Source organism: Xenopus laevis, chromosome 3L (genome assembly GCF_017654675.1).
Source record: "Xenopus laevis strain J_2021 chromosome 3L, Xenopus_laevis_v10.1, whole genome shotgun sequence".
Classification (NCBI taxonomy): domain Eukaryota; kingdom Metazoa; phylum Chordata; class Amphibia; order Anura; family Pipidae; genus Xenopus; species Xenopus laevis.
In genome coordinates, this window is record NC_054375.1 from 26353833 (window position 1) to 26367415 (window position 13583).

Below are 13583 nucleotides of genomic sequence, written 5' to 3' on the forward strand. Positions count from 1 at the left end.
TGATCAAAGAGAAAGAGAAAGTCTGAACATTTCAGTAACAACCGGACCGCGGGTTGAGCTGTTGAAATCGGAACTGTCTAGCGAAAAACGTGACAGTTGGGAGGTATTACATCATACTAAAAGTTAACTCAAAGTGAACAACCCCTTTAAGTCGAAAATATTTGGGTGCTGATCTACCAGAAACCCAAGCCTATTATTGTACAAATCCATCACAAATTCAATCTCACACACACCTCGACGTGCAAAACCTTTATTTAAATGACACATCAAAATCGACAGTTCTACGTGCATCTGCTCAGCTTCAGCACCGGTATAAAGTACAACGCATTGAATCCCATCACAATTATTCTGGCATAATGGCTCACTCAGATCTCCGCTGTAAAACAGTCTCCTGCAAGTCAGGCTGTCTGTCTGTTTATTCAGCCTAATAGTGATTACTGGGCTCCATATGGAGCTATGAAAGCATGTTAATGAACAGTGCTCCTTCACATGGAAACGGCAAATTGCAACAGGCAGCCTGATTATATTTCGCATTTACTAGACCTGTGCACAGATTTGTGACCCTGGCATGGCTACACACAGAGCGGCGCTGGCAAGCGGATTGTTGTTCCTATGTCACGCTGAGATTATTTGCAAAAGCCCACCGCTTATTGCCTGCACCGAAATTAACCCGGAGCTTAAAAGGCCTCCAAGTACAATGGAGTGCATCTGAAGGAAATATAAAAAAATACTTCTAGCCAGTCATAGCACCATTGTGGGAATAGTTTACTTTTTTCAACCAGAGACAAGACAATTTAATGAACATGTAGACAGGGATTGCCATCCATGGATTTACATGACAATGTCCCACCCAGACACACATTTTCATTAGGTTCTACCTGTCTCTGTCCATCATAGCAGATGCCGGGGAGAAATCTCCAACAAAAGCACTGGCTCACTGCCCGAAAAAGGATATATTGTCTGCTCTGCCATTACTTTGCTGCTTAACTAAAAAGATGGGATCTGTTTTCCGGAAACTTGTTATTCAGAAAGCTCCGATTTAGAGGCTGTCTCCCATTCTATCCACATAATATACATTTTTTAAAAATGATTTTCTTTTTTGTCTGTAATAATAAAACAGTATCTTGTACTTGATCCCAACTAAGATAAAATGAATCCTTATTGGAAACAAAACCAGCCTATTGGGTTTATTTAATGCTTACATGATTTTCTAGTAGAAAAAATATGAAGATCCAAATTCTAGGTTATCTAGAAAACCCAAGGTCCTGAGCATTCTGGATAACAGGTACCACACCTGCTAGTATGTTAATGCTCTTTGGGTCCATAGGAGAAGCTGGCGTCTAGGGCCCACTCTGATAAACTTTAGATATAAATATGTTCTAAAATATGTGTTTTTGTTATCTCTCTATGGTTAATATAAAAGAGTAAATGGAAATTGGCCTACAATGAGGCCCACCAGTAGATTCCTGGTGACCTGGATTTCCATGTTGTTTAGTAACGTCTACTATGCCTAGTCTAGCTCACAATAAAACCCATTTTGACTAAAAAAGCACTATGGTAACAAGATAAGATGTCCCTAATTTTGAGCTGAACAGGAATGACAAGAAATTGTAATATGTAACTGAAATCACTTTATTGCACAGGCATTTTAGCAGTTATCAGTGACGTGCGATCTCACTGCAGGGTATAGGTCGGCTAGGGATCATCTCATTAAAATTACTTAAATGGAAGGGATTTCAATGACATTTAATTCTTAGTTGACATTTCCTTCAAAGAACAAGGAAAGCCCAATAAGTTAGACACCACTAAGTGAACTCAGTTTTTCCCCAGGCTGGTGATCCTTTTAGGAAATAATGCCCCTGTACAGGGCTCTGTGCCTCAATCTTACTTAATTTTCCAAGGTGTCTATCAGCAGACTAAAGGCCTCCATACACGGGCCGATAAAAGCTGCCGACAGACCAAGTCGGCAGCTTATTGGCCCATGTGTGCGGCCATCCAACAGGCTTTTCTGATCGATATCTGGCCGAAAGTCGGGCAGATCTCGATCGGCGGGTTAAAAAATCCCGTCGGATCGCAGGCGAATCTCTGCGTGTATGCGTTCCCGCAATCTGTGTTCTCCTGCATTATGATCCGATCGTTGGGCCCTAGAGCCCACGATCGGATCAGCCCCATATCGCCCACTTCAATGTAGGCATATCGGGCAGAGATCCGCTTGTTTGGCGACATTGCCAAACGAGAGGATGTCTATGGCTATGGCCGCATAGCTGCAAAGGGTTAATAAACCAGGTCACATGAATACTGATGGAAAACCTGTTCAGACTGCTTTTATCATGTTTTTTTTTGGTTGACAGGGTCAGTGACCCCAAGAACCAAAATGTATTCTCAGTTACAGGCTGTAAATATGTAGAATAGCAAGTTAGGTAATTAAAAATAAAAAATAACCACCTGAAAAGCTATTTTTTACAGGTCAAGTCCACTGTAAAGGTGAACATCCATATTAGCAAGCCACAGAAGCGGTATGTGACAATGAAAAAGATTTACTCATATCAGCTACTATTAATCATATCAATAATTAATTATTTAGTAATTCATAAAATCAGCAAATTTTTCATAAAAAATATTGCACCTACCAAAAAACATTGAATCACTGTGACACTAACTAACTATTTTTTTAAAACAACGGAACCAAGCATTTTAGAATTTTAGAATTTTAATTAAAAGTAGGGAGGGGTGTGTGTATGGATGCTGGGTTTTCATTTGGAGGGGTTGAACTTGATGGACTTTGTCTTTTTTCAACCCAATTTAACTATGTAACTATGTAACTATGTAACTATGTAACTATGTAAGCAATTTTTTTGAAACGGTTATTTTTCCTGTTTTAACTGTGGTATTAGCCATATTGTTCTGTCAGTTTTATTATCAAATCAGACTAGACTAAGTATATACATCCATTAACAGTTACCATTTACAAAATCTAAATAATGAGCTATTTACATAATATTATTACCAAAGTGAAAAGTAATTGGCCTTAGCAATTAGCAGAGAATAAATGATGTATTAAAAAATACACTGTAATATGTAATTAATAATATTGTCAGTCATGTTGCCACACTATGTAATCTCCCCCCTGGGCATTACATTCAATATGCAAGTATGGGACCTGTTATCCAGAATGCTAGGGAACTGGGGTTTTCCACATAACAGATCTTTTTGTAATTTAGATCTTCATACCTTAAAGGTGGCCATACATGGGCAGATAATGCTGCCGGTATCGGTCGTTTAGACCAATTTGACAGCTAATTTGCCCGTGTATGGAGGCTTCCGACGGGTCTTTACGATCGATATCTGGACATGATATCGATCGGGAAGGTTTGATTTTTCTCCCGACTGACCCGTCAAGCGCAATGCTCGTAGTAATCCAATTGTTCGGCCACAGGGCCGAACGTTCAGATTACCCCCGTTATAGCCCTGCCGTTAGTGGCATATCGGGGGGAAAGACCCACTCGTTTGTCGATGTCGCCAAACGAGCAGATCTTATAGTGTATGGCCACCTTAAGTCTACTAGAAAATCATGTAAACTTTAAATAAATATAATAGGCTGGTTTTGCTTCCAATAAGGATAAATAATTTCTTAGTTTGGATCAAGTACAAACTACAGTTTTATTATTACAGACAAAAGGAAATAATTTTTAAAAATGTGGGTTATTTGGATAAAATGGAGTCTATCGAAGACGGCATTTCTGTAATTCAGAGCTTTCTGCATAATGGGTTTCCAGATGACAGATCCATAACGGTATATATATATATATATATATATATATATATATATATATATATATATATATATATATTTAGTGATATCAATGACAAATTTTGCATTTTTAAACCAAAACTTATTGCACTTAAAATGCTTTAAAAACATAGATTTAAAATTTTTTTTTTTGCATTGACCTGAGAATATTTTTATACAATGTTACTTTGGTCTTTCATGTTTTTACATGTTAATTTTATAAATGATACTTTGTTATTTTACTTTTGATGTGCTTTAAGGTGGAAAAATCCTACTTTCTGGTATGGGGCCATGGAAAAAACAGTGGGGAAAACATTAAAACCAAGTACAGGTATGGGACCTGTTATCCAGAATGCTCAGGACCTGGGGTTTTTCGTTTAATGGACCTTTCTGTAATTTGGGTCTTCATACGTTAAGTCTACTATTAAACCATGAAAGCACTAAATAAATCAGACTAGTTTTGCTTTCAATAAGGATTAACTATATTATATAGTTGGGATCAAGTACAAAGTACTGTTTTATTATTACAGAGAAAAAGGAAATCATTTTTAAAAAATTTGGATGATTTGGATAAAATTGAGTCTATTGGATATAGCCATTCTGTAATTTGTAGTTTTATGAATACCAGTACAGGTAGGTAAAATCAGGATTCTACTGTAGCTAAGTCATCAGGTCTTTGTTACTTAGGAAATAAGGATATTCCATTATCTGAGATCAGTTTGGTTCAAAAGCCACTGGACATCATTGTCTTTTCTGGAACTTTTTCAAGCAAGGTTGGTTTGGCCTGCTGGGCCAGGGATTCACCCATGTAGTAGAACAGTTCCTGAGTTCTAAGAGTCATGGCACATAAATGTCATGTAGCTATGGTTGTCAAGAAGTAGAACCATGCTAAATTGTAAAGTAACACATAATGCCAAATAAGATGCTTGCTTTTAATCAGTTCTCCTGTTGCCATGGGTCACTAGACATATTATATTTACATTATCTAAGTAGAGAGAAACCTTCATGTTAGTTTTTCTGAAGGCCTCTAGGAGACCCCAATCTGGCACTTCTTTGGTGTCCAAATCTGAATCCAACAGTGAAGGTCTATCCATATATTTACAAAGAAATAAAAATATCCTCCACTATTTATCCAAGGCAATACTTGATTAGCTTTGTTCCTTGCAGAATGGCATTGATCGTGGTTTCTCTTTTGCTTCTTTCACCATGGTAAATATTCATATATACAGAATGATTTTTATGAAGTTTATTTTTATTTTCATTTTCCGACATATCAAAATCCCTCTGATTCATTCATGCAGATTTTATTTCTGAACTCTATGGAGAACTCACATCTGAGGGAATTTCAACCCTGAGCCTTTGAAATGTGTGAATAAATTCCCTTTTTATGGCTCCAATTTGTATTTACTTCATCTATAAAATCATTAGATGACCATGACCCTCAAGGGAAGAGTGAGCTTTACCCCAGCAGCTGTGGAAACCTTTGTGTACCATAGGCTCTAATATCAATGGAGACTCTTTGTTTTTATTTTTCTACATTTGTGTCCACAGATTAGAGTTCAGGTTTAACTTCTGAGAAGGATTCTGTATCATCGTATAGCTAAAAAACACTCATGTTAAGTCATGCATCATACAGTTACATCTAGATAAAAATTGATTCTCCAATCTCCTATCAGTTGTAGTTATTTGGTTTTTGTTCCTAGCCCTATGGTACAGGTATGGGACCTGTTATCTGTAATTTGGATCTTCATACCCAACGTCTACTAGAAAATCAAGTAAACATTAAATAAACACAACAGTCTGGTTTTTCTTCCAATAAGGATTAATTATATCTTAGTTTGGATCAAGAACAAGGTACAGGTATGAGACCTGTTATCCAGAATGCTCAGAACCTGGGGTTTTCTGGATAATGGATCTTTCCATAATTTTTACATTCATACCTTGTCTACTAGAAAATCACATAAACATGGAATACACCCAATAGGCTGGTTTTGCTTCCAATAAGGATTAATTATGTCTAAGTTTGGACAAGCTACTGTTTTATTATTACAGAGAGAAAGGATATAATTTTAAAAAATTTGTAGTCTATGGGAGATGGCCTTTCTGTGATTTTGAGCATTCTGGATAACAGGTTTCCAGATAATTGATCCCATACCTGTATTACCAAACATTACTGTTAACGTTTTCAATTCAGGCAGGCTGACATCTGTCATACCCAAATTTTTGTTTCAGACTGCCAGATGGGGAATTACCATTTATCACACCAGAGGATCGAAGTCCAATGATGGTGAACTTTACACAACTCCAGCCAACACTTGGCATGGCACATAGTAATGTAGGGTTGTATGAACTGGATCATCCCTCACTCCCTACTAATAGTTCTTGTGCTGAAATGCTACCATGCTAGTTGGAATTAAGCAGTGAGTCTTCTAACAATGGGTATGTCATTTTAGATCTCCAAATAAAGTCCAGATACTTTTGCTATATAATGTAAATGATGCCCAGTTTTCAGTGTCCCTTGTTATGCCAACATTCTGGGGAGAAAATGCTGCATTGTGTATAAGAAACATAGGAACATTTTGTTTTATTATCACAGAGAAAATGGGAATCATATCCAAAAATTTTGATTATTTGGATAAAATGGAGTCTATAGGAGATGGCCTTTCTGTAATTATGAATTTATGGATACGGGTTTTTGGGTAATGGATCTCATACCTGTACTTCCTGGTGCTGGGTTCAGTTCCTCTTAGTGAGTTGGGTAGTCTTGTCTTCTCAATGATAAAATGACTGTAATATGTTCTGAGCCAAGTCACTGCCTTAAACTTTAAAAAGAGCATTAACGGAACCTCTTAAAACTGGAGAAAGCTTTGCTGCCACTGTGCATATACTTGTTTGCTGTATCTGTTAGGAAATCTGGCAAGCATAAAGTGAACACTGAAAAAACGATTCCCTTTTTAAAGCACCTGAAGATTTATTTTTAGGAGCTTGTGGAATGGTTACTCTATAACCTTTTGTGGCTTTGTATCATTTTAATGAGCAGTCACACGGCTGCCACATGGACTTATAGATGGAGCAGGTCAAATGGAAAAGAGCCAGGGGTGAGTATATGCCGGGGGGCAATCCTGCAAACAAGAAATCAGGAGTAAAAACATCAATAAACCTCCAGAATAAAGTTGGAAAAAAGAGATATGATATGATACATCACAGTACCTGTAGACTATGGCAATGCAAAACATGGAGGCATAAACCTTCCATAGCAAACCAAATGTTGCTTCTAAGCAGCATTAATGCAACATTAATTAAAAACAACGTAGATGCCCATGCCAGTGGTTTACTTAACCCAAGAGTATCCAGTGATCCTGACACATTTATATGCAGAACTTTAAGTTAAACACAGTGTCAGATCAACAGAACCAAGGGTCATTATGGTAGAGAAGCATGATCCAATGATTAAAGGCCCTAATGGAATTGTGTAGTGCAGTATAATTTAGAGTGTACTAAGATAGTTAAAGGACAGCTCTCTCAAACAGAGAGACATTATTATGGATACAAGAGGATTCTCCTATAAGAGTCATCTTAATCAACCCTACATCAGCCATCTTGTTGGTATCAAACACAGGGAGATTATGGTGCAATTTTGGCTTGCTGACATGAATACTAAATTAACATGAATCAAACATCAGAAGGTAAAACACAGTGTTGCTTAGGTGTTTTGTGCTAGAACACAAATAGTGCCTCCAGAGGGAATCATATTATTTTTTCAGGCTTCCACTATACTGAGAATGGGTTTATTTAATTTATTTTATGTCTTTATTTTATGTTATTATATGTTTATTTTCATTTCCTTATTTATTTGTTTTTTATTAGTTAAGTTTATATTTATTTATTCATTTCATATTATTTACTTTTTCAGTGATGTAGAAAACCCTTAACAGCCTGATACTATACTGTTCATTTCTACACTATACTATGTGGATTTCTACATAGAAACATGTGACACAGACGGACGATTTCCATTAAAGAAATGGCAGATGACAAGGACAGTATTGGTCACTCAAAGCCATTTCTCATTGAACATAAAAAAAGTGAACAGTAATGTTTTCATATTATGGCTTTACTGGTCCTTTAAGAGGGCATTACACTATGTAAGGATTTAGAAAACAATGTGTGCTTTGTATACTCTTATACCAGGAGTATTGAGAAACGCTTATATAGGTATGCAATCCGTTATTTGGAAACCCATTATCCAGCTAGCTCCAAATTACGGGAAGGCTGTCTCCCATAGACTCTTTTTTATCCAAATAAACAATACTTTGTACTTGATCTAGACTAAGATATAATGAATACTTATTGGAAGCAAAACCAGCCTATTGTGTTTATTTAATGATTATATGATGTTCTAGTAGACTTAGGGCCTTATTTATCAAAGTCCAAATTTATCTGACTTTTTTAATGAAAAAAGTCCAAACATACTAGAATCCACGATTAGACCTTATTTATTATTAAAAAATCACGATTTTACCGGATCGGGGACAAATGTGATTTTTTTTTACCTTTTTCCCGAAAAAGAATTTTAGGATTTTTGTCCGAAAATCCATAAATAGTTACATAGTTAAATAGGGTTGAAAAAAGACAAAGTCCATCAAGTTCAACCCCTCCAAATAAAACCCCAGCATCCATACACACGCCCCTCACATAAATTCTATATACCCATATCTATACTAACTATAGAGTTTAGTATCACAATAGCCTTTGATATTATGTCTGTCCAAGAAATCATCCAAACCACTCTTAAAAGCAGGCTCAGATTTGTGGAGAGGCCTTTAGTATCATCTGTGAAAATAGAAACAGTCAGTGGCGGAACTACCGGGGGAGCAGGAGGTGAGAGCGGGCCAGGGCCCGCACCACCTCAGGGCTCCCCGGCAGCTCGCACGCCACTGTAATCTGGCCTGAAAATGACATACGGAGGGGGACGGAGGGCTCGGCTGCGCGTCACGCACCAGGGCCCGTCCCCCTCTAGTGGAAACAGTACTTTCAATGCCCACCTCCAGGTCATTAATAAACAAGTTGAAAAGCAAGGTACCTAGTACAGAGCCCTGCAGTAATTCTCTATCAACACTGGTCCAATTATAAAATGTTCCATTTACCACCACTCTTTGTAGTCTATCTTTTAGCCAGTTCTCTATCCAGGTACAAATACTATGTTCCAGGCCAACATTCCTTAATTTAACCAGTAACCTTTTGTGTGGCACTGTATCAAATCCTTTAGCAAAGTCTAAGTAAATCACATCCACTGCCATCCCAGAATCGAGGTCCTTGCTCACCTTCTCATAAAAAGAAATTGGGCTAATTACAACGCAGACCACAAAAACTTCCAAATAGGATAGGACCTCTCCCACTGACTTATATACAACCTTGGCAGGTCTGAGATGCCGGATTTTCTGATTCTGACTTTTTCCATCCTCTGGGTTTAATAAATCTTCAAAACCTCAAATTTATTGAGTTTTTGGCATTCCGACTTTAATAAATAAACCTCCAAATGTATGAAAATCCAAGTTACGGAAAGATCCATTATCTGGAAAGCCCCGGGTCCCGAGCATTCTGGATAAAAAGTTATTGTTTGAAAAACCATTATGAACTTTGTCCTGGTAATCTGGGGAGCCAAGTTAATGTAGGACTGGGGTAAATAAATCATGGCTGCTCGCTGATATGAGCTGACAAATAGAATAAACAGTGCCAATATGTGAGTTCACTCTTTGACAAATATGCCTCTTACACATGCCTCTTATATGCCCCCATATATCTCACTGTAAATGCAGAGTGCAATGTGGAAAGGAGCAAACATGCACCAAGTAAAACTGCAAATGCCACAGTCCTTAAAGAGTTGGAAAATAAACGAGAATAAAGGGGAAAAAGCAGTTACCTCTCTCTAACACTGTAAAATAAATTCAAAGCAGAATCCGGACATCCCCTAGGATTTCCTACAATATCTAATTTGTCGACCTTTCATAGCCACGAGTGGACTGTAAATATCAGCACTTTCCATTCTCCCCCAATCCCTGTGTGCTCTTGGGCTTGCGCTGCCACTTCTCTACTCCGCTTGCAACTGACAAGGCTTAAAGGTCAGGCATTGCATCTGTCTGGACAAGGTGGGTTAAACAGCAGGTCTGGCTGAGCCGAGAAGATTTAAATGTTAAAGGGAAAACAGGAGCTACAATTCTACTTTCTTTGCTACAACAGGACATTTTGTGACATTCTAAAATACATTTTTAAATGCCTTAGTGCGTTAAGGAACATTATTGTCCCTCTCCAATAATATTTTTTTTTTTTACAACCAGATGTGGGATCAAAGCAGTGCAAATGAATAGCCTCCACCCTCCTTCAAAAAAGTTAATTTCAGCTAATTTTCCTTAAAGTGGCTGTACACCTTAAAATTAACTTTTAGGGGCAGATTTACTAAGCTCGAGTGAATAGTTCGAATCCAAAAATATTCAAATTTCGAAGTAATTTTTTGGGTACTTCGACCATCGAATTGGTCAAATTTGAACGAATTCGATCGAATGGAATTATTCGAACGATTCAAAGTAAAAATCGTTCGACCATTCGATAATCGAAGTACTGTCTCTTTAAAAAATCCTTCGACTCAATACTTCGCCAAATAAAAGCTACCGAATTGCATGTTAGCCTATGGGGACATTGTAGATAGGTTTTGGCCACTTTTTATGATCGGATAAAAATCATTCGATCGAACGATTTTTATTCGATCGAACCTTTTGCGCTAAAATCCTACGAATTTGTTATTCGAATTCGAAGGATTTTACTTCGAGGGTTTTTTAACCCTCGAAATTCGACCCTCGATAAATCTGCCCCTTAGTATGATGTATTGTAGAGACAGGGCCGGATTTACATAGTGGGCGCCCCTAGGCCCACTGCCATTGGTCACCCCGTCCCCTCCCCTTTATTTGTGCATATTTTCATCATCTGGACTGGAGCAATGGGAATTGGGTGTGGTTGGGCAGCATGCCACCCCCCTAAAATCCTGCCGGCCTAGGTGGCCTTTCCACAAATCCGGGCCTGTGTAGAGAGTAATATTCTGAGAAAATTTGCAGTTGCAGTTTTATTTTTTGTGGTTTTTGAGCTTTTTTTATTTAGCAGCTCTCCAGTTTGCAATCTCAGCCATCCAGTTTGCTAAGATTGCATTTCTTGCCTCAAACACGTGTCATGTAAATATTCACAGTGATTGATGTCACATCTGTTTGACCTTTTAGAAACTGTCCTGTTGATGTCACAATGATCAAATGGAAGGCTTTTCTGTGCATTGTAAAGAAGCAACTTTATTCGCCCATAATGTCCAAATGCGTTTAGCTGCAATATAATTACATTTGATCTTTTATAGATTGTCTGTATTTGTGTCAATAAGAATAGTGTTATGTCTGTACAAGGGATTCTTAGTTGATAATTTGCTTCTGCATCTTGAGCATGGAATCCAGCAGCAAAATAATATATTATAATATATTGTGTCCATGGTTTTCAGGCGTCCTAACTGTGTGGGCTGGTGCAGATCGGAGGCAAAGCTGGGGCAAAATAAGGGCAGGGTGAGACTGGGCTGGGGGACACCAGGAGAAAACTCTGTGGGCCCGGCCCTTGTGAGCCAGACCTACTTCCCATGGCCACTGTGCTCATAGACCTCTTCCCTCCCTGATTGATAACAGAAAAGAGCAGGTATATGCTGGTGGGGAGTGAAGGTGGCACAGAGGGACAAGCCCTGATTTGGCCACCCCGATGGGCAATGACCCACTGACTGAATCAGTGGAAGAACAGAGTACTGCCCATGGCCCTCACAGAAATGAGTCTGCCCTGATGGAATCACTACATATAAATCAGCATTACAGTTTTCATTGCTACTATGGAGTGAAAATGACCCCAGGTTGCAATTGGAAGCATTATAAGTAGTAAAAGAAGATGCTTTGGGGATGGGAATGAAATAACTTGACTGGCCTGCACAGAGCCCTGACCTCAATCCAACTGAACCTTGTGGGATGAATTGGGATGCAAATAAGAGTCAGTATGAAACATCAGTACACAACTTATACATATGAATAGACACAGGTCCCACCAACAATGATCCAACATCTAGAGGAAAGCCTTCCCAGAAGAGTGCAGGTTGTTATAACAGCAAAGAGAAGACCAAATTCATATTAATAGCTTTGGTTTTGGAATGATATCATTCTGGATAATTTTGGAAATTGTGTGTTTATGTAACAGGGATGATATATCAAAGATATACTTGTACATGACAAGTTGAAGTTTACAGGTTAGAAGGTATGATGTTTGTAGGTTAGTTGTTTGTAAAGGAGAAACCCAAATTGAAGGTCAAAGACACAAGGCGAAAAAATTCGCCCATCCCTAGTTGTGGGAACCCTGGAATTAGCGCTTGGAATTAGTGTTATCTCCAGGCTTTCCCATTATCAATAGGTTGTAGTTGCACATGATTCAAGAGAAGAGACAGCACAGATACAATAGTGCTTAGCACAGATATATGGAAGTACAAGTATAGAAGTGTCTAGACACTTACAACTGTTCAAAAATTACTCAACTCCCCCACTAATAAAAGCCCCTACCCAACACCCTACATAGTCCCCCCTCCCTACTCCCCCCCGCATAGGTGATAACACATATAAGTGCCCCTAATCCTTTACTCACCTATAGGGGCAAAGTTAGCACAGTGGAGCTCATGGGCGCCATCTTCAGGCTCTTTGGATTTCTTCAGGAAGTACGCGCCGTATAGGGGCATGCACAGTTGGAGCAATCTTCCAGTTTGTAGCAACTGTGCATGCACCAAAAGTTTCCAAAGGGAAGGAAGAAGACCCAAAGAATAACGAAGAGCCGGAAGATGGCGCTCATGAGCCCTGCTGCACATATTCTGCACCTATAGACGAGTAAAGGATTAGGGACACTTATTCTAATTAGTTTTATTCGTTTTAGAGTTTGCAAGTTTAGTTGTGATTTCAAAATCACTAAAAGAGACTGCTGATAAATAGGCACCCACGTTTGAGTTTTCTTGTCCTCTAATATTTTCTTTATTTGTCAGATCCTGATCCAAAGTCATTACCGACAATCCATGCCCAGAATAACTCAAGAGCATAGTTTAACTGTTAGCGGTTCCCGTGCCATAGTCATAATTGCTGAATATCTCTCACACAAATGCTTGATTTTTATCCCAAAATCGTATTACGGTTCTAAGGTTTTTTTTTCTCTTCTCCACGAGAAGAGAAACACAGTTAAAACACTTTCATAAAAGACACCTGTTTTCTATTTTTCCCCCCATACACGAACAAATGTCAGCACCCAGCACAGCTTCCCAGTTGTTCAAGCGTTCAGCGGCTGATTGCAAACCTCACATAACCTGCACCGAGAATCTTTGAGCGAAGACAAGGCGGCTGTTACTGAAAATCCCTCTACGCTTAATTTCAAGTCCAGGAAATAGAATTTGCTACTTTGTTTTATTGAACTCTAGGTGATTATGCCGCCATTCGCCCTGGGAAGCCGTAGGAAGTTTGCTGGACTTTGGAAATTATTTATTTATACATTTTCTATTTTGTGCCAGTTTCTACTTCTCTCTCTCTGTCTGAGTCTGTGTATCTAAGAACAACAATCATTTGCTAAGGTTCCCTGGGTCAAAACTGTCTTTAGTGGAGTTCAGACACAGACAACTGCCGTGGGTTATTTCATAGCATGGCCCAACAAGGCAGTAGCCACTAACCTTCCCCAATAGCGATGGTCCACCCACATC

At 38.6% G+C, this 13583-nt stretch overlaps 1 protein-coding gene across 3 annotated transcripts in view; it reads right to left on the reverse strand.

Annotated features, from left to right (window-relative positions):
* Window positions 1-13583, reverse strand: part of sgcd.L (sarcoglycan delta L homeolog) — a 339284-nt gene that overhangs the window by 147623 nt on the left and 178078 nt on the right. The window contains exon 1 of one of the 3 annotated variants that reach the window (XM_041586051.1): window positions 6506-6698. The exons of the other annotated variants lie outside the window; for them this stretch is intronic. The gene's annotated coding sequence lies outside the window, so the exon portion shown is untranslated. Of the gene's footprint in view, window positions 1-6505; window positions 6699-13583 lie in introns of those variants that run through there. 3 annotated transcript variants of the gene reach the window in all.